The following is a 27888-nucleotide window of genomic DNA, read 5'->3' on the forward strand; positions in this document are numbered from 1 at the left end:
TCAATTTACATTCCCACCAACAGTGCAGGAGGGCTCCCTTAACTCTGCACCCTCTCCAGCATTTATTATTTGTAGACTTTTTGGTGATGGCCATTTTGACTGGTGTGAGGTGATACCTCGTTGTAGTTTCGATTTGCATTTCTCTAATAATTAGTGATGCTGAGCATCTTTTCACATGCCTGTCGACGGCCCACCTTTTAATTCAAGATGCAGCAAACAGCAGCACACAGGTACATCTGGACAGGGCCTTGCCTTTGTTGGACCATATAGCTCTGGTTTTCTGTACCAGCATTGTTTTTTCAACTTCTTGTGGGACACAGCTGAGGACTAACTCAGCCACTCTGGTGCATGTGCAAAGCTGGAAGGTGCACATGGATGTCCCCTGTGTCTACTCTTCATGAATGGGAGGTGATAGCCAGTGATGAAGACACTCATTCTCATCTCTCAGGTAGAAAATTCCAGAATGCATTCAGCACAGTTCTCCTGAGAATCCTCAGCAAAGCCGAGCTCCAGGTGTCCACAGCATCAAACAGCTCGGCTGCTCACTTGCTCTGGTTTCCTCTTTCCCTGTTTCAAGTCTTCTCAATCCCCCGTCTGCTTCCTTGGGATCACTGTCCTGAAGAAACTACACGTGCACAAGCTCAGGTCAGGCTCTGCACTGGAAGTCCAAGAAAAACATTCAGATGATGGTGAACACATGCTCCTGAGTCGGTGTAACATTTTTCGTGTCATCAGAAAGATCTTCTAGGGTAAATGTCATCCTTCAAAGGCCGGATTATTGCAGGGGATCCTATGCTAGGTTCTCAGCTGCCTCTGTTTCCCTAGTACAATCAGTCTGCAGGAGACCATGAGCAGACATGTCCAATGAGAAGACAGAGATGAAAGAAAATGCACGTTCATTCTGCTCCCTTTGCATGGGGGTTGAGGTGGGGGGGGGAGTCTGTAAGCACTGGCCCTTCCCCGCGTCACTAGCCTGGGATAGCCCTTAGCCCCTCTTCACGCAAAACCCAGCCTCATAATAAACACAGAAGCATCACCCAACTAGCCTCTCCCCCGAGTTCCCTAACCAGCGTAATGCCGTGCACTGTGCAAAACCTTGATGGGTCGAAGTGAAAAAAAAAGTCATTTTATCTTGCCGTAATGTTAAATGTGAATCTGATCAAACCTCTATATCTAATTACCGCTTTATAGGAAATATGGAAGATACAGGAATATGTTAGGGTACAGTCCATCAAATCCAGAACATGGAAAAATCTAAACGATAAATGACTTGATTTCTTTAATAAGAAATTGACAAGAGTAAGAGAGAGCAAAAGAGTGAGAGACAGAGAGAAATTATCCGAGATTAAATGAAACTCAGAAACACACCAAACAAATACAATATATAGACTTGTCCAAACAAAAGCAATTGTGAAAAGATTTTTTAGTCCATCAGGGAAATTTGAAACCGCTCTGCATATTTGATGCCATTAAGGAATTATTTTTAAGTTTTAGGAGTGATGATGGTATCGTCATTATATTTTTTAAAGACTTTATCTGTTACACATACTGAGTCATTTATAGATGAAATAATTTGCTGTCTGGGATTTACTTTAATATATCCCAGCATGGGGTGAAAGACACAAAGAGGGATGGAGTACAGATAAATGAGATTGACAAAATTGTGATAATTGTTGCAGTTGATTGATGGGTCCATGGGAGTTCATTACACTTTTCTCTCTGCTCTCATATAGATTTGGGAATTTTCCATATTAAAAAAAAAAAAAGAAATGAAGTGGGTGGAGGGGAGGAAGGAATAGAGAGATAGAGACAGACTGAGAAAGCTGTCATTTTAAAACTATAACAAAACAAAAAGAGACTCACAGATACAGAGGACAAATTAGTGGTTACCAATGGGGAGAGGAGTGGCAAGAGGAGCAGGATAGGGGAAGGGGATTAAGATGTTCAAACAAATAAACATGAAACACAAAAGACACAAGGATGTCATGTACAGCCCAGGAAATATAGCCAATATTGTGTAATAACTTTAAATTGAGTATAATGTATAAAAAATATCAAATCACTAAGTTGTACACTTGAAACTAATATTGTAAATCAGTGATAGTTCAATTAAATAAACAACCAAATAAATATTTAAATAAAACTAGAAGAGATTTTGTTGTTGCTTCTCTAAAGATATCTTGATAGTACTTTTGGTAGCGAACTGCCACCAAATGATAATAGCAAAATAATAATAATAATAGGGCTTCCCTGGTGGCGCAGTGGTTAAGAATCCGCCTGCCGATGCAGGGGACATGGGTTCGAGCCCTGGTCCAGGAAGATTCCCACATGCCGCGGAGCAACTAAGCCCGTGCGCCACAACTACTGAGCCTGCTCCCTAGAGCCCGCGAGCCACAATTACTGAGCCTACATACCACAACTACTGAGCCCACATGCCTAGAGCCCATGCTCCACAACGAGAGAAGCCACCACAATGAGAAGCCCGCACACCACAACGAAGAGTAACCCCCACTCGCTGCAACTAGAGAAAGCCCGTGCGCAGCAACAAAGACCCAACGCAGCCCAAAAATAATTAATTAAATAAATAAATTTATATTAAAAAAAAATAATAAAAGCAATCGTGACGGTGGTGCCCGTGCTAAGGTAGGCCCAACACCCTATTCTGGAATGGGCTGGGAATGAGGAGCCCGACTGCTCCAGGAAAAGACGTCAGCGGTTGTCCTCATGAGGTTGTCCTTGCTACCAAAAGTACTATCAAGATGCCATCTTTACAGAAGCAACAACAAAATCTCTTATAGTTTTATTTAAATATTTATTTATTTTGTTGTTTATTTAATTGAAGTATCACTGATTTACAGTATTAGTTTCAAGTGTACAACTTAGTGATTTGATATTTTTTATGGATTATACTCTATTTATTTATTTAGTTTTGGCTGCGTTGGGTCTTCGTTGCTGCGCGCCAGCTTTTCCCTAGTTGCAGAGAGCCGGGGCTGCTCTTCGTTGCAGTGTGCAGGCTTGTCATTGCAGTGGCTTCTCTCTTTGCGGAGCATGGGCTCTTGGCACCCGGGCTTCAGTAGTTGTGGCATACGGGCTCAGTAGCTATGGTGCACGAGCTTAGCTGCTCCGCGGCATGTGGGATCTTCCTGGCCCAGAGCTTGAACCCATGTCCCCTGCATTGGCAGGCAGTTTCTTAACCACTGCGCCACCAGGGAAGCCCTCAATTTAAAGTCATTATGAAATATTGCCTATATTCCCTGGGCTGTACATGACATACTTGTGTTGTCTTCATTAGGAGAAGTGTCGTATCCCTTCTGGTTCTGACTCAGTTTGCATCTGGACCCCACTATCCCTGAAATGGTTGTTTGGGTGAGATGGGTGTGTGCCCTCTTCATGCCACTCTCTGCAGAAGATAAGCGAATAGAAAAGATGACAGCAGGAAGGCACTGGCTGGAGGGTTCTGGAGGAAATCTGCCAAAGGGTGAGAGGACAGAGGTGGAGAACTTCCTGGTTGGTAAATTACACGGAAATGACTGGGTATTCATAGTTCAGTTCCCTCCTTTCTTCCTCTTGGGAGTGAGCTCAGGGATTTGAATCAAACTGTGAGGCCATGGGGAGCCACTGAAGGATTTTAAGCAAATAATGGGGGCTGTATATCTTTTCTCTCTCTTACCTTCAGCCCTTTGCATCTTCTGTTCCTTCTGCCTAGAATGCTTGTCCTCTTACTCTCCACCTCTTCTTTTTTTTTTTTTTTTTTTTAATTTATTTTTGGCTGCGTTGGGTCTTCATTGCTGCACACAGGCTTTCTCTAGTTGAGGTGAGCAGGGCCTACTCTTCATTATGGTGCGTGGGCTTCTCATTGCAGTGGCTTCTCTTTGTTGCAGAGCACGGGCTCTAGGCACGCAGCCTTCAGTAGCTGTGGCTCATGGGCTCTAGAGCGCAGGCTCAGTAGTTGTGGCACACAGGCTTAGTTGCTCTGTGGCATGTGGGATCCTCCCGGACCAGGGAACAAACCCATGTCCCCTGCATTGGCAGGCAGATTCTTAACCACTGTGCCACCAGGGAAGTCCCGCCACCTCTTCTCTTAATTAACTTCCACTCATTGCTAAGGACCCAGCTGAAATGACACTCCGTCCAGGAAGACTTCTCTGACTGTTAGCAGCACATAGAACCTACACTGCACCCTAAGTCCATGTTTACTTGTCTCCCCACTAGACTGAAAATCCATGAGAACTGAGACCACCTGCCCTGTGCACCCCTGCATCCTAGTCCCTAGCTCCCTGACACATCATAGTCCTGAATTAATCACTTCAATATGAATTATTAAGTTGACTCTGTATTATCCCAACAACACGAATAAGGATGGAGCTGGGGTCAAAAGTCCTCTACCAAGAAGGATGGACAGGAGGTGATAAGGATGGGAGACCAAACATAGAGCCTCTCCCAGTAGGTGCTCTGTCAATGTCCACTGAATTGGAGTCTGACTTCCTTTCTTTGTTCTTCTGCTCCAAGCACCAGTCATAAGCTTCTTCCTCAAAGAAGGTGTCCTCAAGCTGGCATCCGTTATACCTGTGAGAATCTTCTGGCCCCTAAAAAATAAACGATGATGGGACGAGTTTTTGCTGTCGAGGGGCGGAGTCTGGTGGGGACGGGAATACACTGCGGTGGGTGGGATGATTTTGCCCAGCCCACATTCTCACCCCCTTTATTCTGATCCATTCATTCATCCAACAAATACTTACTAAGGGCTACCATGAATGTGGTACCGTTTAAATTCTGGAGATAGAGCAAGAAACAAAACAGGCAGAAATCCCTGCCCTGTGGAGCTAATACCTAGCAGGATAGAGATATTGCTTTAAAAAAAAATAGTAAATAAGTGAACGATTTCATATTTTTGGACAGTACAAGTGCCATGGGGGAAATAGAACCCAGTAACGGAGGATCACACACCAGCGAGGGTTGCAGTTTTACCAGGGATGAGCAGGAAAACCCCACTGAGTGCTGGTGTCCGATGAAGGATTGGGGAGGAGGGGTTCCTGGTGAATGAAACAGCTGGTGCCAAGTTCTGAGAAATCGCAGGGAGGCCAGTGTGGCTGGAGGGGCGTGGTGAGTGGCAGAGCGAGCAGATATGAGATGGGAGGGGAACGGCCAGGTGGGTGGGACCTGGGACCTGTTAGGGCTCTGGCGCTCGCTCCACGTGGCCTAATGGGAGTAGTGATGTGCCCGACTCACTGTTTACAGGAAAACTGTAACTACCATCTTGAGAATAGACAAGAGAGGGCAAAGAGAGGCGGGGGCAGGCTGGGCGCTGACAGGAGCCTCTAAGGGAGAGGGGGCGGGGTGGATGGGGGAGGGGCCAGTGGAGGATTCCCTGCTGGATTAGGTCTGAAAGCAGAAGGGATCTCAAGAGGTCTGAACAACCAGATGGTGGTGCCAGTAACTGAAATGGGGGGATGTGTGGGTAGGGTGGCGTGGCGGAGGACTGAAGTAGAGCATTGGGCTGGTTAAACCTATGTCACTGGCTCCTGGGGCCTCCGCCTCTCCTGTGTGGTCCTGTGAGCTCCTGGTCATGGTGAGGAACAGGGTAGTCATGTGACCCGGGCTGATAAAGCCTCCATTACTGGCTCGGAGATGGGGTCCAGCCCAAGGAGGGCCGGTCAGTCTTCCCTGGGATTCATCTGCAGATAGAAGAGACCTCTGCTTATGAGGGGCCTAAACTGGGAAGCTGTGAGCCCAGGGCTGCCAAAAGCTCTCTAGCCTGACCCACAGGGAAAGAGACAGAGAATAAAATCAGGAGACAAGCAGAACAAAGAGGTGAAAAGAATCCATGACGTCTTTTGGACGACCTCTGGATCCTTGCTGCGGAGCACAGGCTCCAGATGCGCAGGCTTAGTAATTGTGGCTCACGGGCCTAGTTGCTCCGCGGCATGTGGGATCCTCCCAGACCAGGGCACGAACCCGCGTCCCCTGCATCGGAAGGCAGACTCCCAACCACTGCGCCACCAGGGAAGCCCTTTTGTCCCTGTTTTAAATCCTCTTGCCCCAGATATAGCCCTAGACCCTTCCTCTTGACTTGTACAGAGAAACGTACTTGCGGAAGGCGTGGGGCTTTCTTGCAGAATGTTTGAATATGTGAGGAGAGAAGAAAGGAGTGATTGCACCAGCACAATGCAAATGACTTAGATTAGTTCTTCCTAAAAATGGCTTGGGAGGATGACGTCAGTGGGGATGAGGTGGAGTGAGGCCCTTCAAAAATCCGCTCCTCCGTAAACGCAACAATCTGGGAAACAGTTGTTTCAGAAAAAAAGGCTAAGTCCGTTCTTTTGAAAAAAAGTGAGCCATGTGGCGTCTTCACTTGCCGTGTTCCCATCCTTCCTCTCCAGCTTCACAACTGGCTTGAAAACCACAGCCCTAAGTCACAGTGGAAACCAGCAGCCTGTGGAGGGGGGCAGGGTGGACTGAAGCCCCTCCAAAGCCCCCTTCTCCAAGCATGGTCACTCCAGGACCTGTCTGGCTGTTTGCTGGAAGTCTCCACTTTCACGGCCTATCTTTATTTGACCTGACTCAGAGCTCACCAAGTGGGAAGAGACTTTTTCCAGGGACATTTCTGGGAAACACTTCATGGCAAATGTTCCACGTGACAGCTGCCCAAGGAGGGTTGGGGAAGCAACCAGCTGACCAAACAGGGGAGTGAGATGTTCATAGGTGGCTTTGGAAAGTTGTGACACAACTCCTAGGAACCTAGAAGGTCACACGTGCGCACAGGGCTGTGCTCAGGCTCAGGAAAGCCCCGGGAAGGCCCTGAGCACACCCCTCCGGCTGCCCTCGTGGTTTTGTGCAAGCAGGAAGTGAAGGCCAAGGCAGACTTGTTACCTGTGTGAATGGGTGTTGAAGGCAGGTAGCACACGCACACACAAAGCCCTTTGGCATAGTCTGGGTGACTTACTGGATGGACCCGGCATTTCAGGAAATAACTGTCCAGTTATGAGCACACAACTAAGCTAAGCAAACAGAGACTTCAGTAGCCACAAAAAACAGACAGAATAGATGACAACAGCCAGGCCAGGCTGAGAGCATCAGGCCAGCTCCTGGATGTCAGGGACCACTTTTCTCTTTCCCAGTGTCATCTAATAGCCAGCCTGTGTTCAGTTAACCACAAATGTCTCCAACCGCGTTTTTCCAGAGTCTGTATATTCAAATCACCCGTTCGGGTGGATGGATGCCTCTCTGGGCTGACTGTATCTCATGATGTCAGGCCATGTTCTAGGACTTTACAGGCATTATCAAATGTCATCTTCACAGCAGACCGAGAAGGCTGTCATTATTCTATTGTATTCCCACGAACCAGTCCCATTCTGGGCAATAGCAGAGCAGCTCTTAACCACATCACGTGCAGAAACTCAGCTAACGCTCACAGAGCTGTCTATGAAAGAGGTACCGTCATCTCCACTGGACAGAGGAATAAACTGAGGTGGACAAAGGTTAATCACTCAGGTCTCCCAAGCACTCAGTACATTAGCTGGCCCTGCATCAGCAGCAGTCGCGACAATTGCTTCTTCTCCAGCAAAGCTCAGCAAAGGAAAAAGGTCAGAATAGAAACGTATGTCCGGGCTTCCCTGGTGGCGCAGTGGTTGAGAGTCTGCCTGCTGATGCAGGGGACGTGGGTTCGTGCCCCGGTCCGGGAAGATCCCACATGCCGCGGAGCGGCTGGGCCCGTGAGCCATGGCCGCTGAGCCTGCGCGTCTGGAGCCTGTGCTCCGCAACGGGAGAGGCCACAACAGTGAGAGGCCCGTGTACCGCAAAAAAAAAAAAAAGAAACGTATGTCCCTACACACTACCATATATAAAACAGATAAATGACAAAGACCTACTGTATTTCACAGGGAACTATGGTCAATATCTTGTAGTAACCTATAATGGAAAAGAATCTGAAAAAGAACACATATATATGCATATAATGCTCTATATATAACTGAATTACTTTGCTGTACACCTGAAACTAACACAGCATTGCCAATCAACTGTACTTCAATTTAAAAATTTTTTAATTAAACATAGGGAAAAAAAGAACTGTACGTCCCTTTTTGCGGGAATTGTGTCTCCCACACCCCTCTTGCAGGTACAAGTGGCCACGTTTGGTTTGGTTCTAATTAATGTTCTTCCCCTCTATCAAACACAGAGGGACTCAGTCTGATTCTCCACCTTCCAGAAGCTCCTGGTGTGCCTGGGAAGACAGGGGAATACTCACAGGTACCTCGAATTCAAGGCAGAAGCTGAAAAGCCCAGCATATAATAGTAGTTTCTCAAAAGATAAGTGAAAAATGCGTGGATGAGTAATAAGGACTGAGTAGGCAGAAGTTACTTGCGGATGGAAATATAGGAGAACATCATGGAAAAGACAACATTTGCCGGGTCTGTGAATGGTAGGTACACGGAGTGAAGCACAATAAATAGGTTGGTTACTTAGTAAACAGTAGAGAACAATGGAGCGTTTTGTTTGGGACCTGTGGGAGTGTTATTTCACTTTGAGCCACCGGAGGGCACTATAACATGCATTGGGATTTAGGGGAAGAAAGTTGGTTTTGGTTTTGGTTTTGGTTTTTCTCTACCAGTTGTCAGCAAGGTCTTGTAAGTTTCTAGCTGCTGGGAACTTCGCTACTTCTGAGTATTGCTAGTGTCCCTGCGCGTGAAAGGGTGTTGACTGAAGTGTGAGGCTGTAACATTTGTAAGGAGAGATGACAGAGGATTTTTTTCCAAGTTTGACCTCGTCATGCTCCCTTCCTTCCCCCGACGCTCCTAGTAAGAGGGTCCAGAACACCCAGGCCAAGCACCCTGTTCCCTCTGCCCAGATTCCCCCAACCCTTTCTCCTCCCCATCTTCCAGGACCACCTTCTCTCTGAGTCCCCATAACCAGACAAACTTAGTGGTTCCGTTAATATTTATTCCATTGGATTGTATTCGTGTTATTTTTTTTTTTTTTTTGCGGTACACGGGCCTCTCACTGATGTGGCCTCACCCGTTGCGGAGCACAGGCTCCGGACGCGCAGGCTCAGCGGCCATGGCTCACGGGCCCAGCCGCTCCGCGGCATGTGGGATCTTCCCGGACCGGGGCACGAACCCGTGTCCCCTGCATCGGCAGGGGGACCCTCAACCACTGCGCCACCAGGGAAGCCCTATTCGTGTTATTTTAATTAAGATTTCTTAACAGTCAGAAAATTACTCTTATTTTCCAATTTGTCTCAGGTGCATCACATAAAAGACCAGAGGCTCGTTTACCTTTGTCCTGTACCCTTCGGGGAAGCTGACTTTCAACCTCTGCTGACCAGTGCTGGGCCAATACTCTCCTTGTGTCCCTACAGCAGGAACTGCTGGAGGCCGGGGATGCGCCCCAGCCCACTTTGTATCATCGGTGCCAAGCAAAGTGTGGGGCCGTGGTCGGTGCCCAAGGACGCTTGCTGGATGAAGAACAAGAGGATGAATGGAATGGCTGTTCTCGTTCCATGACCAGAGCTCTAACCATGAGGCCGCACTACTGGCCTCTGAGGCTGACGCATGCACCACAGCAGAGGGGCTGGTGTCAGCAAAACGGCAGCATTTCATGCGATCCTGTCCCTCCCGCTCTCACAGCCTCTGTGGCTTTCTAACGCACTTAAATGAAATCGTAGCGCCTCACCGTGACCTACGAAGCCCTGCGTCCCAGCCTCTTCCCCTACCTTATCTCTGCCGCACTCCTCACCTGCCACGCTCCTGCGACACAGCATCTGTCCACACACACCCATCCTGCCCTCACAGTGGGGCCCTGAGCCATGCAGCTTCCTCCCCCTGGAACACCCCTCCTTCTAATTGCCCCACGGCTGGCTCCATTTCGACATTAGGATCTCAGTTTCAGTGTCACTTCTCTGAGAGACCTCATCCGGTCATCCAACTCGAAACAGACACCCATCACTCTTGAACACGTGAGCCAGTTGTAATGCGCTGTATAGCGTCCACCCGGGGTTCTATATGTTGATTCGTTTATTGTCTGATTCATCAAGTAGATGGCAAGATCCAGAAGGCCAGGTGTATCCCCAGCGCCCAGCACAGAGCCCGGCTCAGAGCAAGCTCCTATGTGCCAGGCAGATGCTCCTGAGACGAAGACTACAACTGCCCCCGGACCAGACCCTCTGCTTTCCCAGCCTGCACCCTGCTGACTCCAGACTCTGCCCTTCGACCACAGCGAGGAGAGCCACACAAGAGGAAGAAGGCCAAGGTTCAAGAAGAAGTGAGTCTCTGCTGACACAGAAAACAAACTCCTGGTTACCAAAGGGGAAGGGGGGTGGGGGGAGGGATAAATTAGGAATTTGGGGTTAACATATACGCACTACTATGCACAAAACATATAACCAACAAGGACATACTGTATAGCACAGGGAACTATACTCAATATTATGTGGACCCCTATAAGGGAAAAGAATCTGAAAAAGTTACACACACACACATATATGTATGTATAACTGAATTGCTGTGCTATGCACCTGAAACTTAAGTGATACTGTAAATCAGCTATACTTCAATTTATAAATTTTAAACAAAAGGGCTTCCCTGGTGGCACAGTGGTTAAGAATCCACCTGCCAGTGCAGGGGACACAGGTTCAAGCCCCGGTCCGGGAAGATCCCACATGCCGCAGAGCAACTAAGTTCGTGTGCCACAACTACTGAGCCTGTGCTCTAGAGCCCAAGAGCCACAACTACTGAGCCCTCGTGCTGCAACTACTGAAGCCCACGCACCTAGAGCCCGTGCTCCGCAACGAAGAGTAGCCTCTGCTCACCGCAACTAGAGAAAGCCCGCGTGCAGCAATGAAGGCCCAACGTGGCCATAAATAAACAAGCAAACAAACAAACAAATTTATTTTTTAAAAAAAGAAATAAAAAGAATCCGCTTGCCAGTGTATGGGACACGGGTTCAATCCCTGGTCTGGGAGGATCCCACATGCCGTGGAGCAACTAAGCCCGTGTGTCACAACTACTGAGCCTGTGCTCTATAGCCCACGAGCCACAACTACTGAAGCCTATGTGCCTAGAGCCCGTGCTCCACAACAAGAGAAGCCACCGCAATGAGAAGCCCGCGCACCGCAACGAAGAGTAGCCCCTGCTCGCCAGAACTAGAGAAAGCCCGCGCGCGGCAACGAAGACCCAACGCAGCGAAAAATAAATAAATAAATTTATAAAAAAAAAAAAAAAAGAAGTGAATCCGGAGAAAAGTACAAGCCGACCAAACAGGGATCTGGGATTTAAGAGCCATCAAATGCACCACGTAAAGCTCTCGGAGTTGCCTGGACTCCCCAAGGTGAGCAAGAGGCAGAAACGAGGAGGAGTAAGGAACAGAAGCATGGGTTCTAGAGAGCATGGATTTGATTCCAGCTCCTCTGCTTACTAGAGATGACCTTGGACAAGTTACCTCACTGCCCTGTGCCTCTGTTTTCTCATCTGTAAAATGGAGAGGATAATCATAATATCTGCATCGCAAGGTTTTGGTGAACTTAAATTACTTAATGCTTTTAAAGCAACGACATACAGCAAGCATGTTAGCTGTTATTATTAGGCCTACTTGCTCTCTTATACCAAGAGGGCTTTTTTGTGTATGTCTCACTAGCAAAGCTGTCAACTCAGAGAGGGCAGCGGGGGTGACGGTGCCCCCTTCTTCCCGGCTACCCGGCACTTTCCATCCCATGAGAATAAGTGAGGTCTCTCTGGTCTCCAATGAAAACCAAGGGTTTTTGGATTCGGGGGCCTGCCAATCCAGCTGAAGGCGCTGGGCTCTGCTTACACACGCTTCTGTTTCATCTCCTCTTCGTTTCCTTAGCTTTAACAAGCCGTTTGCAAGTCCCCTGTTTCCCAAAAGGAGCTGCTTCACGAGAGTGGGCTGGACCCATATGCAGGAGACGCGGCTCTGCGAAAACGTTAAAATAGATGCCTTTCCTTTTAGGTTATTTCTGCTTCCCCACCCCCTCTTGAGCAGCGTCAGTCCGACGCGAGGCCCCCCGGAAAAGCTCTCTCCAGGAGGCATGTAATGGATGTCCCACGGAACTGCCAATATTGCAGCCGGTTTCCAAGGCCAACTGCCCTCTATCCATCAAAGCAGCCCTGAGCCAGACGTGCATTTGCGAGGAAGACCCTGAGCCAGACTCTCCCGAGGGTCTTCTCAGAAGCAGCAAAAAGAGAGCCGCTGCTGGAAGAAAATAAAATGAGAGAAACGAGGAAGGAAATGAAGCCACTGGGATCCATAGATACACCCCCACGCAGGCCCCTCACCACCTTCACCAAACCCGGCCCCCACGTAGGCCCCTCGCCACCTTCACCAAACCCAGCCACACAGCATCCTGCAGTCCCCGCAAATGAGCTTTCCAACCACCTCCTCCCAAGGCGGGCAAAGGGAGTGGAGGTCTGGGTCGGAGGTTGGAAGGCTGTGCAGCCACAGCTGTGTGGGTGGCTGTCCTCAGGGCCAGGCTCCTTCCTGCGGGGAGGCCCATCGGGCCGGTCTGCCGTCCCCTCTCATCCACCATTTCCACGCCCGCCAGGCAGGCAGGGCACACGTCCTTCTGGGGAGGCTAACAATGAAGAACAAGGCCACTAAACCCATGCCTGTGGGATCCACGCAGGCATTTCCTCTGGGGCGATGGAGCCCAGCTCTTCTTGAACCGAGCAGACAGCCGGAGGGGAGGCAGCATCTGAGCTCGCCCCCAAGGAGCTATCTGACCTCCAGGAGCGCTAAGGATGCTGCACTGAACTTTCCAACCTCGCGTTCTCACTGAGCCCCATGGCCCTGTACCTCTGCATTTACAGATGACCAAGCCGAGGCTCAGAGAAGCTGGGGAAAGCGCCCAAGGTCACTGCCATAGGGAGTGGCGGGGACTGGGTTGGAAGCCGGGTCCTCAGGAACCTGCCACCTCCCATGCTCTGGCCGCTGCCTCCGAGCCTGGATTCCTGTCTGTGCAGCTGGGGGAACAGCAAGGATGCAGGTAACACAGGGAAGCACCTGACACGGGTGCCCCCCCGTGAGTTCCCCAGCCGCACGGCAGGACAGACACTTCTGCTTGTGCCAGCCCCTCCTCGGCTGGTCACCGGCCAGAGTGTGTCCTCCCTGGAGAAGGCGTCCCTCACTCATCTCTGTGTTCCTTCTGCCCCACTCAGGTCTCGGGTGTGATGGGCACACAATCAGTGCTTCTGGGGCTGAACTGAATTCGCTGGGCCTACCGTAGGTGGGAAAGGTGGGAAGGATGAGATCTCTGCTGAGGCGCATGATAATACTAAGGCCCCGGTCTCCTCAAGCCCAGCGGAAAAATGAAAAGATGAAATCGAGGCAGATGCCGGTCCCAAAGCGATCAGTGCCTCCCAGCTCTTGACTCGCTCGGGCAGCCCGGCTGCAGCGCGAGACATATTTCCTCTCTTTCCTTTGGGAAAGAGAGCAGCAATCTGAGGTTTGGCTGGAATCAGGGGCTTCTCCACTTACGTGCTTATTTGTATGGAAAATTCGGAGTAAAGCTGCAAGGCCCCAGGAAGCTACCTCTGGAGTGACTTGAGACCACAAGTGACGGAATGACTTCCAGAGGTGAATACCCCCAATTGGTAGATGATGAAAGCCAGCCGAGCGATTCCTACAGTCACCCAGCAAAACCCCTGGCAGACAAGGAGGGGAAGTCACGCTTCCCCCCCTCACGTACAGGCTCAGCTTCATTCAGGAAGCTCCTCGGGGCTCTTCATCCACGCCAGGCACCAGGCTGAGCGCCGTGGGGAAAGCAGAGGCGGCGATACAGGGGGAAGGGCAATGCTGGAGCCTGGAGTCTGGGTGTGAATCCCAGCCCTGCCACTTTGTAGTTGCAGGACTTCGGGCACATCGCCCCAACGCTCAGGGCAAGTCCCCTCTTGGACCAAGTGAGTCAGGGGGCTCGGGGAGCGGCAGTCACATGTTCCATGTCATGTAGACCCACTGGAGCAACTGTGATCAAACAACATCTGTTCTCAACTCTGTTCTGTAGACCAATCACGTTCCTGGAGGCACAGGAGAAACCAGGAGGGTTTGCTGGCACTGATTTTATATCGATGAGCATTCCACCAAGAGGTGTATGTAGAAAAAGGAGACCCTCGGCTATGCAGGATGGTGGGCTCCGAGGCTGCTTTCTCTGACCTTTTGTCGGATGCCTACCCTTTGTTCGGGTGAAACACACCTGGTTCAGGGTAAATATATCTGGCTCAGGTTACCTAAGGGAGTTCTTTCACTCAGAAATCCTTAAGACAAAAATAATAGTAATAATAACTGAGAATAGCAGAACACACAGTGTGATGAACTGTATACAGTTTGTAAAACAGTTAACGTACAGAAAGTGTTCAGAAATTGATAGGCAGCACTTTGCAAATAACAGAATGTGTGTGGGGTTCAATCCAGCCCCTTCTCCCTACAGAATGGTAAGAGCCCCAGCTGAGCATGAAGACGAGGACGCTTGCCATCCTGCTTCTGCCCAGCTCGTCTTCTCATGAGGTGTGACCAGATGGATGGTTCTCCAAGGGATGGAGCTTCTCTAGAACAGCACTGCGGTGAGGTATGCGTGTTAGAGATACCCACATGGGGTGTAAATCCAGATGATTTGAGGTTGTTTGGTCCAGCCTGAACCACAGTTATCTTATCTATAAAATGGGCATAAGCATACCTAGCTCACAGGGCTGTAGAGAGAATTCTAGGAAATATACCAAAAGCACTCAACACATATAGACGTTCTCAAAATATGGAAATTAATCTTACAGTCTGTCAGTGGAGAGGCCTTCCAGGAGCAGAGTCTTCTTAGCTTTGCAGAGTCAGAAACATGATTTTGTCAGTCCGTGGAGAGTTTAAACCACATACCCTGAAACGGAAACATAAATCAATTTATTCATTTACGTTGAGAAATCACTGCCATGGTGTATTCGTTTCCTCTTGCTGCTGTAACAAATCACCACAAATTTAGTGGCTTAAAACAACAGAAATTTATTATCCTACAGTTCAGTAGGCCAGAAGCCTGGCAGCCGTCTCACTGGGCTAAAATCAAACTGTCAGAAGGCTGCGTTCCCGTGGAGGCTCTAAGAATCTGTTCCCTTGCCTTTTCCAGCTCCTAGAGGTGGCTGCATTCCTTGGCTTGCTGCCCTCTTCCTCCATCTGCAAAGCCAGAAACACTGGCTGAATCCTTCTCACATCTCACATCACTCTGACCTCACGCTGCTGCTACTGCTTCCCTCTTCCACTTTTAAGGACCCTCGTGATTACATGCGGCCCACCCAGATAATCCAGGATAACCTCCCTATTCTAAGATCAGCTGATTAGCAACATTAATGCCATCTGCAACCTTAATTTGCATTTTCCATTTAACATAACAGTCACAGGTTCTAAGAATTAGGACACCCTATGTCTTTGGGGGTAGAGACATTATTCTGCCTACCACATATGGGAACAAGAATACTTGAGTTCATATAACCAGTACGTTATTTCCCTGTAGACAGGTCTACCCAACAGGCTTGGTGAGCATGAAACGGGAGCCACGATGGTGTCAGACTTAACACAGGTGTCCACCTCCACCATGGACATGGCTTAACCAATGGACGCAGGTATGACTCCTTCCCTGATGAGAGCTGGGCTGGTCCTGACAAAATTTGCCTCTATGACTCCCTTTTCCATTCCTCCAAGGCTGAGTAACCACCAACACCACCACCAGGAGCTAAGGCTGCCTACTTATGGACATGCTTTTTCTTTAGCGGATGATACTGAGGTCTTAGGTGACCCGGATGTCTTCATGCTTAAATGGCCACATTTTGCATCTCTGTTGTAATCCATTATAGGAGGGATTTAGAGTTGAATACTCTAAGTGTAAACTTATCTCCAAGTTCTTAGGGAACTTCTAACTATGTCCCCCAAGCGCTCAGGACAAAAGGAACCCAATCCTCTGGGTGCTCAGAAAGGCCTTCTTAGTGTCAGCAGCACAGTGATGTACTGGAAGGTAAATCAGACGTAGCTCCAGGTGTGAGCCATCACATCCCAAGACCTTCAAGAGAGGCTCAGGGCTTCAGAGGAGAAAGGGGTCTGTAAGCTGGAGGGAGTTGACAAGAGGATCCAGAGCTGTGGCTTGGCTGTTTCAACACTAACTGAATCATTGGACTGTGGAAGGCTTTGTACTGTGACCCATTTTCATCATGCCCAGACTTGATTGTGGGCAATTTTCCCTTAATTTTAAATACTAACCCAAAGGGAAAAGAACAAGTTGTTTGTTCTTATGATCACACAGTAGGTATGAAACCATATGCTGTTTTTCAGTTGCCAAGATTCTTAATTATGTTCTTTATGTTCTGCATAATGACGAGCATGTACTGGGTGGTTTTTTAGGATCACTGGGGTGGGTGTTATCTTTTATCAGGTACCAACAACAGCTGACATTTACCGGGTGCTTTCTTCTTGCCAGGCACCGAGCTCAGCATCTTCCTTGTATCCCATCACTCAACCCTCACAATAATGCTAGGAGTTAGGTCCTATGATTATCTTGATTTTTTGCAAATGAGGCAGCTGCAGCTTGGAGAGCTTAGGTAGCATTGCCAAGATCGTACCGCTGCCTCACATAGCTAGAGCCCAGATCTGAACCCAGCTAGGCTCCCATCAGAGCCTATGAGTGTAAGGGCTCGGCGGCTCCCATGCCTTGTTCACCCTTGACAGGAGGATTTGTATTGCAAGCAGATGAGACAGAAATCATAATCTTAACTTGTGGGAAAATACACATAACATAAAATTTACCATCTTAACCGTTTCAAGTGTACAGTTTAGTGCTACTAAGTCCATTCACACTGTTGTGCAACCAGCACCACCAGCCATCTCCAGAACTCTTTTCATCTTCCAGAACTGGAACTCTGTTCCCATTGAACACTAACTCCCCTCCCCCTTCCCGCCCCCCAGCCCCTGGCAACCACCGTCCTGCGTTCTCTCTCTATGAATCTGGCTATTACCTCAGACAAATGGAATCATACAGTGTCCTCCTGCGACTGGCTTATTTTACTTAGCATAATGTCCTCAAGGTTCATCCATGCTGTAGCATGTGTCAGAATACTTGAGTCTATGTAGCCAGAATTTAACATGCATCAGAATGCCCTTCCTCTTTAAGGCTGAATATCCGCTGTATGTATGTATGTATGTGTATATATATATGTGTATGTATATATGTGTATATGTGTATATATATATGTGTATATGTGTATATATATATATATATATATATATATATACACACACACCTCATTTTGTTTATCTACTCATCCATCGACAAACACTTGGGTTGTTTTCACCTTTTAGCTATTGTAAATAATGCTGCTCTGAAATGGGTGTACAAATATCTCTTTGAGATCCTGCTTTCAATTCTTTTTGGTACGAACCTAGACGTGGAATTGCGGGATTATACGGTAATTCTATGGTTAATTTTCGAGCAACTGCCACACTGTTTTACCTATAAGCTGCACCATTTTATATCCCCACCAACAGCGCACAAGGGCTCTAATTTCTTCACGTCCTTGCCAATACTTATGATTTTCTCGGTTTTCTTTTTAATAGTAGCCATCCTATTGGGTGTGAGGTGGTATCTCAATGTATTGATGTGCATTTCCCTAATGATTAGTGATGTTGAGCATCTTTTCACGTGCTTGTTGGCCATTAGTAATCATAACCTTAATATTCTTACCCACATCAATAATGAAAATACTGAATAGACCCAAGCTCTCCTGCAGGGCTGTTTTGAGGATTAAATGAGAAAACAGACATGGAAAAACTAACATGGCACCTGGCAAAGAGTGGGTATGCAGCAAATGGTAATTCTGTATCGGTTAGCATTGACACGATAGTGCTACATAACAAATCACCTAAGCTGAGCAGCTGAGACAACAACCATTTATTACTGCTCACGAATTTATGGGCCAGATGGTGCTTCTGGTCTTGACTGGGCTTATTCATGCATCTGCAGTCAGCTGCAGGTTGGACAGGCAACTCTGCGGATTTGGGCTGGGCTCTTTCATGTGTTTGGAGTTGGACTGGTTCTAAATTGGTCTAAGCTCTGATTGGGAGGCCTCGGAGCTTCTTTACATGTCTCTTCCTTCCTTGCAGGAGATTAGGCAGGCATGGCCTCACAGTAATGCCAGGGGCCCAGCAGAAACATGCAAGCACATTTCCAAGCTTCTGCTTGGGTCAAGTTTTCTACCGTCCCACTGGTCAAAACAATCACGGTAGACAGAGTTCTAAGATGAGCCCCAGTGAGTTATACCCATGTATAACCCCCTACTCCTGGATACAGATGGCACCTGTGCCTTGTTTCTGGTCAATAGAATATGGCATAGGTGGGACTGTCACTCACATGATTTCCAGTGAGTGATTTCCTGCTAACAGACTACCTGTTAGCAGACTGGCATTAGAGTTTCTCCCTCTGGCCTTGAAGAAGTGAGCTGTCATGTTGGGCCACATGGAAAGGAACCATGAGTGACCTCTAGATGCTGAGAGTAGCCTCCAGCTGACAGCCAGCAGGAAAACAGACATCAGTCCTACAGCTGCAAGGAACTGGATTCTGCCAATAGCCTTTCGAACGTGGAAGAGGAATCTGAGCTATAGAAAGGAAGAGAGCCCAGCTGATACCTTGACTGCAGCCTTGTGAAACTTTAAGGACCCACCAAGCCATGCCCAGATCCTTGACCCACAGAAACTTTGAGACAATAAATGTATGTTGTTTTAGGCTGCTAAGGTTGTAGAAAGTTGTCATGCAAGATAGGAATCTAATACAACAAGTTGCATGGCCAGTCCCAGAGCCAGCATGCAGAGCACTTCCAAAGGGTGAGATACAGAGAGACGTGGACAACTGGGAGGATGAACACATGCCATCCATCACCCTCCCCAGCACCGACGAGGTTGGGCAATGCTGGCAGCACCCTGTCAAAGTAACATTGCACCACCATGACTGCACGCTCTACAAACTTGGATCAGCCTTGCTTTTTCTTATTTTTTAGAGATCATATAACCTGACTACCCGGCAACTGCAGATGCAAAAAAAGGAGGAGTTTGGAAATAGGATCAGTGTACTGGATAAGAACAAGAATTCTGGAGCCAGGTATCATGGGGTCAAGTCCCAGCTCTCATACCTATCAGCTGTGTGACCCTGGACAAGTTACTTAACCTCCCTGTGCCTTAATGAGATAACAGTCCTATCTTAGGGTTGTTTTGGAAATTATGTAAGTTAGTATACATGAAGCGCTCAGAACAGTGCCTGGGATCTTGTAAATACCGTGTAAGTGTTTGTCACGTTATTCTGTTTTTAAATGGTCAATCAACATGATGATTACAGTCATTCCAATAGAATACCCTAAGGAGAAGCTCTATTCCCTGATACTATGGATAAACACACATTTTCTTCATGCGCTCCAAAACTCCTATAAATACAAGACATATAGAAAAATGCACAACTAAAATACTCGCTGTAAAACATACAACCCATATAATGTCACGTAGAGAGGAACAAGAGCTAAACTGGAAAGTACGTCATTTTCACAGTAAATTCCTTTCAGAACTGTAAGCCTCATAGAAAAATCCTATTTTATTGAGATGTCTTCTTCCTTTTGGAATTTATCATGGGCACTTACTAACAAGTTCTAGTTCTTGCCTTTTTATTTCCAAGGAATGTATTCCCTAACGCATACGTTTTATAATGCTTGTAACAAAGTGCATAATAACCTCAACTTCACAAGTCAAGGCGGGAATCCTGGATTATTCCCTTGTAACCAGGACAAGCAGCCAGGCTTTGGAAGGATGCACAGTGCCCTTCATAGCAGGGAACCTGAAGCCAAGTTACCACTTGACTTCTTCCTACTTGACCCTACCACTTACTACTTGAGGGGCCTGAGCAGCCTGGGCCTCAGTTTCCCTGGTAACATGAACAAGCCCTGATTTACAGGAAGGAAATGAGGACCAGAGGAGAAAAAGGATGCTAAGGAGCTTTTTTAAACTATACTTGAAATTAAGAAGTAGTACATCTCAGTGTCCCATCAGGAGACAGAAATTCTAACCAGTCACTTGAACAGAGAGAAGCTGGTATAAAGAATCATCAACCAGGTGTGAGAGAAATGAAAAGAAAAAAAAGGGAACACTGGGAAATCACAGAGTCACAACTGCAGAAGCAGCCAGCAGCCCAGGGCTGGGACACGGAAGGAGAGTCTGGGGTGACTAACGCTTCGAAGCTCCGAGGAGGGGCCCTGTGGAGCTGGAACACGGACGTCTAAGGAAAGGGCTGCAGCTGGCTAGTGGGGGCCTTTCTTTGTCGTGGGCACACGGAAGTTGACCCTGGAGTGTGGAACCTGTCACCGCAGCCCATCTGACTCCTGGGGTCAACTAGCGACAACTGAGAGGAGGAACAGACTGAAGTATACAGTGTTCCTGTGTCTTCATAGACGCCCTCTGGCACCTGCTATGGAAGAACCTAACGCAGAGCCCGTCGGGGGATAGGAATGTGGTTTCAGAGTCCCAGTCCCAGCATCTCAGAGCAGAGTAGAAAAGGCTGGGTTTAGGGCTGAGGGTCAGTGAGTTCATGCCCAGCATTAGAAGGTGGAGAAAAGGGCATGAAACTCATCGTCAGGGGCAGCCCCTTCTGAGTGGTGTGGAGCCCCGTCTGCTCCCTGCACCATGATTTCACCAGTAAAACTGGACTGTTAGACTTAGGCTGTGGACACTTCATCTCTGACGTGGGCGTTTCTGAGTGTGGGACCTCTGTAAAGCCTTCAATGGGCTCCTCTTCTGGAAGGTGCCCTCTCTTGGTTGATTTTTCTTTGAGAGAAAGAGAAAAAGGTCGACAGACACATAACTGGCTTTCCTGGAGGCTGAGCTTGGATTAAGGGATCCAGAGGCTCCTTGCATCTCAAGGTCAAGGACGAATCACACGACTTCCAGGTGCTGGAATCACAGGTGGGGCCCATCAGCCTAGGGAGGATTCCTCGGTCCTGCGTGTACCTGACAGGCACTGCTGCTATCTCACGGCTGCGTCTGTCCCTGGCTCCGTCTCACCACCATCCAGCCCACGGGCCTCCTGCCTCAGCCTCAAGCTCCCCGAGCTCTCACCCACCTCGGACACTCGGCACCAGCCTCTGTCTGGATTGCCCTTTGCACATCTTTGCACGCCTGGCTTGTAATTCGATCCCGGCTCAAGTTTCTCTTTCTCCGAGAGACAGCCTCCATGCCTCCCACCTCTCTCTCTCAGATACTCTTGAATTTGACCCTGCTTCACCTCCTTTACAGTATACATCATTGTTTTTAACTTACTTGTTTCCTTTTATTTTCACCTAGGATGCAGAAGCTGAGGGTGGCAACCTTTTCTATCCTGATCACAGTCGCATCCCATGCCCAGCACAGTGACTGACTGTCCCATCATAGGTGCTCAAGAGTTGTTTGTTGAGTGAATAGATAAATAACATATTTTAAAATCCTTGGAAGTGGGTTCTGAAGCTGGGCCTTCGAACGCCTGAGAGCATTTAGCGAGACACTGAGTATACACAGGGCACTTAATCAATTCCTGATTGAAGAACAACTCTCCCCTGGGAACCCTGCAACTCTTGTCCTCACAGCATCAGACCAACCGTGCACCTGGTTTGGGGGGGCTGGGAAGCATGTGGCCTAATCCCCAGGTCAGAGAAGATACCTAACCTCGAATCCACCTGAGCTGCAATCAGTCACCTGGAGGGGTTGTTAAAACAGAAATTGCTGGGAGGATCCACCCACAGCGTTTCTGATTCAGTAGGTCTAGGGTAGGGCTGGAGGATCTGCATGCCTAAACAAGTCCCTAGGGATACTGTTGAGCTGGTCCAGACCACACGGGGAGACCACTCTTTAAAGCTCACTGGCTAATTATAGGAATATCCACATTGGGAGACTCTGCTGTAATCCCCACCTCACACAATTGTAAGTATCAAATGTAATTATTAGGAACATGTTCAGCCCCATGCCTGGAACTCACTTGGCGTTTATCAGTGTAGTTGCCTTCCCTGCGCCCTCACCTCTCACCTGGAAAACCTGATCAGCCTCCCTCGGCCTCTCTGCCCCCTCTGCTCCACACAGTGCGTTCCCCACACCACTTCCAGAAACACAGTCCTCAAGTACAAATCCGAGGTCACTGATCTTCAAAACACCGCAGTGCTTCCCTGATGCCTGTAGAACCGAATCCAAATGGAAGCTGTGAAATACAAGGCTTTGCACAACTTCCTCCAATCTACTTACGTGTTTTCCCAGTCTCATCTGCTTCTGAATAGCCCCCCAGACTAGCCCTAATTTGTTAGGAGACACCTGTCAAGGAACGCTGTACTAGGACTGTGGAGTGCTGAGGTCCTGTGGAATCGGTGGGGGTGGGGGTGGGGGGTGGGGAATGGAGCGGGACCCTCTGGGGCTCCCAAGCACGGATGACTGTTTTGTGCCCTGTTGATTGTAGGCAAGACTCCATGACCTACCCTGAGTTCCAAAGGGCGGATTCAACAGTTGCTAATCAAGGGAGGGGCAGCCAGAAACCACCTGAGGCCAGATTAAAGGGACCAGAGGAGCTCATCAAGATTAGGACACCCCTAGGTTATTCATGACATTTTTTTTTCTTAAATTCCATATACATGTGTTAGCATATGGTATTTGTCTTTCTCTCTTATGGGGAGGGGGAAGGGTAAGCTGTGACAAAGCGAGAGAGAGGCATGGACATATATACACTACCAAACATAAGGTAGATAGCTAGTGGGAAGCAGCCGCATAGCACAGGGAGATCAGCTCGGTGCTTTGTGACCATCTAGAGGGGTGGGATAGGGAGGGTGGGAGGGAGGGAGATGCACGAGGGAAGAGATATGGGAACATATGTATACGTAAAACTGATTCACTTTGTTATAAAGCAGAAACTAACACACCATTGTAAAGCAATTATACTCCAATAAAGATGTAAAAAAAAAAACATTAGGATAGCGACCACCTGAGACAAGATTAAAGGCGAGCAGGCCCTGTACACACCCTAATCTTTTCAGAGACCCCGCCCTTGAACCATTGTTATAAAACCCCTCATCAAATCCTCCGGGGGCTGGGACACGTAGTTTTTTGAGGCCCCCTTTGCCTGGCAAAGCAATCAAGATATCCTTTTCTACCTCGCCCAAAACTCTGTCTCTGAGATTTGATTCAGCACTAGAGAGGCAGAGCTTTTGACATCAGGGGCGCGAGGAGTGTAGGCTGTGTGGTCAGACGGCGGGGATTCAGGTTCTGGCTCTGCCTCTTTCTACCTGTGTACCTGGGCAGGTTGCATCACGGCTCTGTCCTCGGTTTCTTCAGTCATGAGGTGGGGATCTGAGAAATCCTTTCCTCAAGTTGTTAACTGAAATAATCTATGAGAAGCATCTAGCGCAGGACCCAGTGCAGTGAGTATTCCGTAGAGTACGACTGACAGAGAGTAGCTAGAAATAGGAAAGATTAAGATGACCGCTGATCTTACCTGCAAAGTACAGGAGATGGACCAGAGGTGGGGTGAGGTGGGAAAGGACACTTCAGGGTGGATGAGAGCCCTCGTCTTCCTGTTAGTGCCTTATAGACGCCCCATCCCAGGGTGTACTCCTGTCAGCATAGTTTCCTTTCCAGATCTCTCTTCCCCACTAGACTGTGATGTCCTTGTGGGCAGGGACTGTCTTATTCACCCCATGGAGGGAAAGAAGTGCTGTCACAGATGAAAGGGAGTCACCCGTTCTTTGGCAGAGAGTAAAAATCAAAAGGGTGGTTGTTACAGAGCGAGAACGCTGAAGAGCCATCTCCAGCAAGCCTGCTCTCCTGTCCCAGGACTAGGCAACGTGGCCCTGCCTCAGAGGGACCCCTGAGGTCAAGAGTCCAGTTTGGAACCTTCAGATGGGTGTGGCTCTGTTCTCAGCCCTAACCCCCCTACTCCCTCCCCTCTCAGCTCCCTTCATTGTATCGTTTATTTACACACCTCCCCTCCTAGAGTTTAGACCCTGTTAAAACCTATTAAGAAAACGTCATCCACGCTTGTAACTGTGAGATAAATAAAAGTGAAACAAAAATCAGTACCGGGAAAAGAATACATGCTGGTCCGTAATTCAATGTAAGGAAAAGCTTGCAAACTGCTAAGGCTTTCAACAGAATGAAGGGCAGCTGTGAGACAGCCCCACTCCTGCCTCCCCACCCCACCGCCTGCCCCCCTGGGAGTTTTGCAAACAAGATCTGCAACCACCTGTTGGAAAAGCTGCAGCGTTGCCTGCAGTGAAAGTTGCACATGATATTGGTAGGCACTGCATGACTTCCCTGGGCTCCTCCAAGAAAAATGTTCTGGGTACCAAGGTGTCTAAATCCTGCTCTGACACCCCAGTCCCTTCTGTCTGCACGGAGAGAGGGAGAGAAGCCTGGCAAGTAGCCATCCCAAGTCAGAGGGACCCCAGCCTGGCCACTCTGTGGTCACTGAACGTTGCCCTCCTTGCGCCTGGCTGACCCACTCTCTGGACGCACTCCTAAGGCCAGCTCCACAGAAGTGCCAGTGCCAGGTATGCAATTCTTAATTGGATACTTGGCAGAGAATGAGGACAATTCATTGGGTCCACTGCCCAAGGCTACATGTACACAGGCAAAGGAGAAAGAGTCCCAGGCCAGAGCAAAGGATGCCAATTTCCACTTGGCAAAGGGGCAGGCGTTTCAGAGAGGATTACAGGGCAGTTCTAACCAGCTGTCACAAGGGCCGAGTGTTGTTCTAACCAGTTGCCCCTGCGTGAACCCTCCTCTCCAGCCAGGCCAGTCTGCCCTTTCCCCTGAGCACCCAGTGCTAACTCCTGCCTCACCCCTGCACACACTGTGCCCTCCCCTGGGGTGACTCCACCCTGCTGGCAGCCCACTCACATCCTCTCCACCCTCCGAGGCCCAGCTGCAGCCCATCTCCTTTCTGAACCCTCCTCAGACCCCCAGACCATGGGGATCTCAGCAACTCCAGAACCACCGATTGGCTATTAGAATAATAACGACCACAGTGCCATGTATTAAGCTCTTACTGTGTGCCAGAACATTGCCAGGCATTGTGCTAATTCTCAGAACAATCCTGCAAGGAAGGAAGCTGTCTTAAAGATGAAGAAACAGACTTTACCCATTTACCTGAGCTAGCGGATGACTAAGCCGGGCTTCCTGGCCCCAGATCCCACACGTCTTCCACGCAGAAATCAAATGTAGTTAGTGTTCTCATGGGCTCCCCTTGCTCTTGGGAAACAGCCTACACTCCTCGAGATCAAGGACATAATCCTATGGTCCCTGAAGTTCTTACCGCTGGATACAAGCAAAAGTCTTTCCACTAAATTTTCCCCTGTACCTGATCCCTTACAAATTGGCTTTCTGTCACTTGTCACCAAAAGAATCCTAGAAAATGCAGTTTGGTCATGTCCTTCTAACTGAGCAACTTCGAGTGAGAGTGGGGCTCGAGAATTCACCTACGGGAGGTAATAAGGTACACCCTGGGCATCCTCACACAAGGCAGTGAAGGGCTGTAACTAAGCATTTGTGTACGTTTCCAGTCCAAATTCCCCAAATTTGAATAATTTGGGGAAATAAAATTTTCCCAAACTCTTGAAGGTGTTGAGATGTATATTTAAAATGCATGTTACGTAAGAATTCCCAGGAAATGAGAGAAAAATTATTTCAGTGCTATCCCAGCTGGCAGCCATCCAACTTGCCAGAGAAGGTGGTCTCTCTCATTACTCCCTCCCTAGCCTTTGCCAGCCCGACCCCTGTGCTCACTCTACTCCGAGGCTGCTCAGCCTATGCCTTTAGAATCTTGGAGTGTTGCCTCTGAGATGCACATAAACTGTCTCGCTCCGTGCCCGACACACAGTGGGGCAAGTCACCGGATGTCTTGGCATTAGTGTAAAAAGACCTTGGAGGGATCTAGAGCAAGGACCATAAACTCCAAGGCTTGCAGAGGCCTGGCAGGTAATAGAGAAGCATGAACGACAGCCATGCCAGCTCAGTGCTGACTAGTGGCTGCCTGCAGCCTCTGTATCACAGCGGGAAGAGCCTAACAACTTTGGCGAGGCAGCAGCTGCCCTGTATGCCCAGTAAAATCAGGATCAGAGCTGTCAGCCCTTCACAATTTTTCAGAAGCCATAGGTCCATAATATTCTGTGAAATCTACCCATTTTTTTAAATTTTATTTTTTAAATAAATTTATTTATTTATTTTTGGCTGTGTTGGGTCTTCATTGCTGCACACGGGCCCTCTCTAGTTGTGGCAAGGAGGGGCTACTCTTCATTGTGGTGTGCGGGCTTCTCACTGCGGTGGCTTCCCTTGTTGTGGAGCACGGGTTCTAGGCGCGCGGGATTCAGTAGTTGTGGCACGTGGGCTCAGAAGTTGTGGCTCGTGGGCTCTAGAGCGCAGGCTCAGTAGTTGTGGCGCACGGGCTTAGTTGCTCCGTGGCATGTGGGATCTTCTCGGACCAGGGCTCGAACCCCTGTCCCCTGCATTGGCAGGCGGATTCTTAACCACTGCACCACCAGGGAAGCCCCCCATTTAAAAATATTGGCCATTTATTTAAACTGCTTTTAAAAATTTACCTGAATCAATAAACCCCATTGCAGCCTGGATCCTGCCTACAGATGGCCGGTTGATGACCCAACCACAGAAGCAAGACCTGAGTCCAGGAAGGTGAGGCGACCAAGGGTCCACAGCCTGCTGGTGGCAGAGACAGCATGGAGACCAGACCTCCTGATGGCCAGGCTCCAGCCCAGCCCTCGCTCTGCAGGTCTCAGCAGGCATGGATCCCCGCCAAGGTTGCTCTGATGAGCTACGTCTGCAAGGTCACCTTTGCCAAGGCCCCTGCATGTCACTGCCACGTTCACCTCCCTAACCCACAACTCTTCAATGAATCTAGAAAAATGGTACAGGTGAACCTATTTCCAGGGCAGGAATAGAGACGCAGACGTAGAGATTGGATGTGTGGACACAGCGGGGTAAGAGGAGGGTGGGACGAACTGGGAGATTAGGATTGACGTATATACACTACCATGGGTAGAACAGATAGCTAGTGGGAACCTGCTGTAGAGCATACGGAGCTGAGCTCAGCTCCGTGCTCTGGGATGACCTAGGCTGGGGGGATGGGGGGTAGGAGGGAGGTCCAAGAGGGAGGAGATATAGGTATACATACAGCTGATTCACTTCACTGTACAGCAGAAACAAACAATTATACTCCAATCAAAATTAAATTAAAAAAATAAAGTTTCAATGATTCCCAATTGCTTCTTGGACTCACATCCACTCTTCTGAGCTGAGCATGATGTTCTTTCTCTTTCCTTGCTTCCTCTAAGGTCATCCTGGGAGCTTTAGAATTTGACTCATTCATGTACCTACATGTCCTGAGTACCCACTGTGCAGGGCACACTCACTGCTCAGCCCTGGGGACACAGAGTCAGATAAGACCCAGGCTCTGCTTTGAGGAGCTGTGATGGTCGATTTTTTGTATCAGCTTGGCTGGGCCATAGTGCCCAGGTGCTTGGCCAAACATCAATCTGGATGTTGCTGTGAAGGTATTTTTTAGATGTGCTTACTGTTCATATCAGCAGACTTTGAATAAAGCAGATGCCCCCTGGTAATGTGGGTAGGCTTCATCCAATCAGTTGAAGTCTTAGAGAAAAGACTGAGGTCCCCGGAAGAAGAGAAAATTCTGCCTCCAGACTGCCTTTGGACTCAAGCTACAATATTGACTCTTTCCTGGGTCTCCAGTCTGCCAGCCTGTCCTGCAGATTTGGACTTGTCACCCCGCACAATCACATGAGCCAATTCATTAAGATAACTCTCTCCACTCCAGATAGATAGATAGACAGATATATAGA

The 27888-nt window shown here is 48.6% G+C and overlaps 1 long non-coding RNA gene across 3 annotated transcripts in view; it reads right to left on the reverse strand.

Moving 5' to 3' along the window:
• Positions 1–27888, reverse strand: part of LOC137210762 (uncharacterized) — a 298931-nt gene that overhangs the window by 236260 nt on the left and 34783 nt on the right. For all 3 annotated transcript variants that reach the window (XR_010936700.1, XR_010936702.1, XR_010936701.1), the window contains exon 2: positions 14774–14873. This is a non-coding gene — a long non-coding RNA (uncharacterized lncRNA). The remainder of the gene's footprint in view (positions 1–14773; positions 14874–27888) is intronic.

This window comes from Pseudorca crassidens, chromosome 17 (assembly GCF_039906515.1).
Source record: "Pseudorca crassidens isolate mPseCra1 chromosome 17, mPseCra1.hap1, whole genome shotgun sequence".
NCBI classification, from domain to species: domain Eukaryota; kingdom Metazoa; phylum Chordata; class Mammalia; order Artiodactyla; family Delphinidae; genus Pseudorca; species Pseudorca crassidens.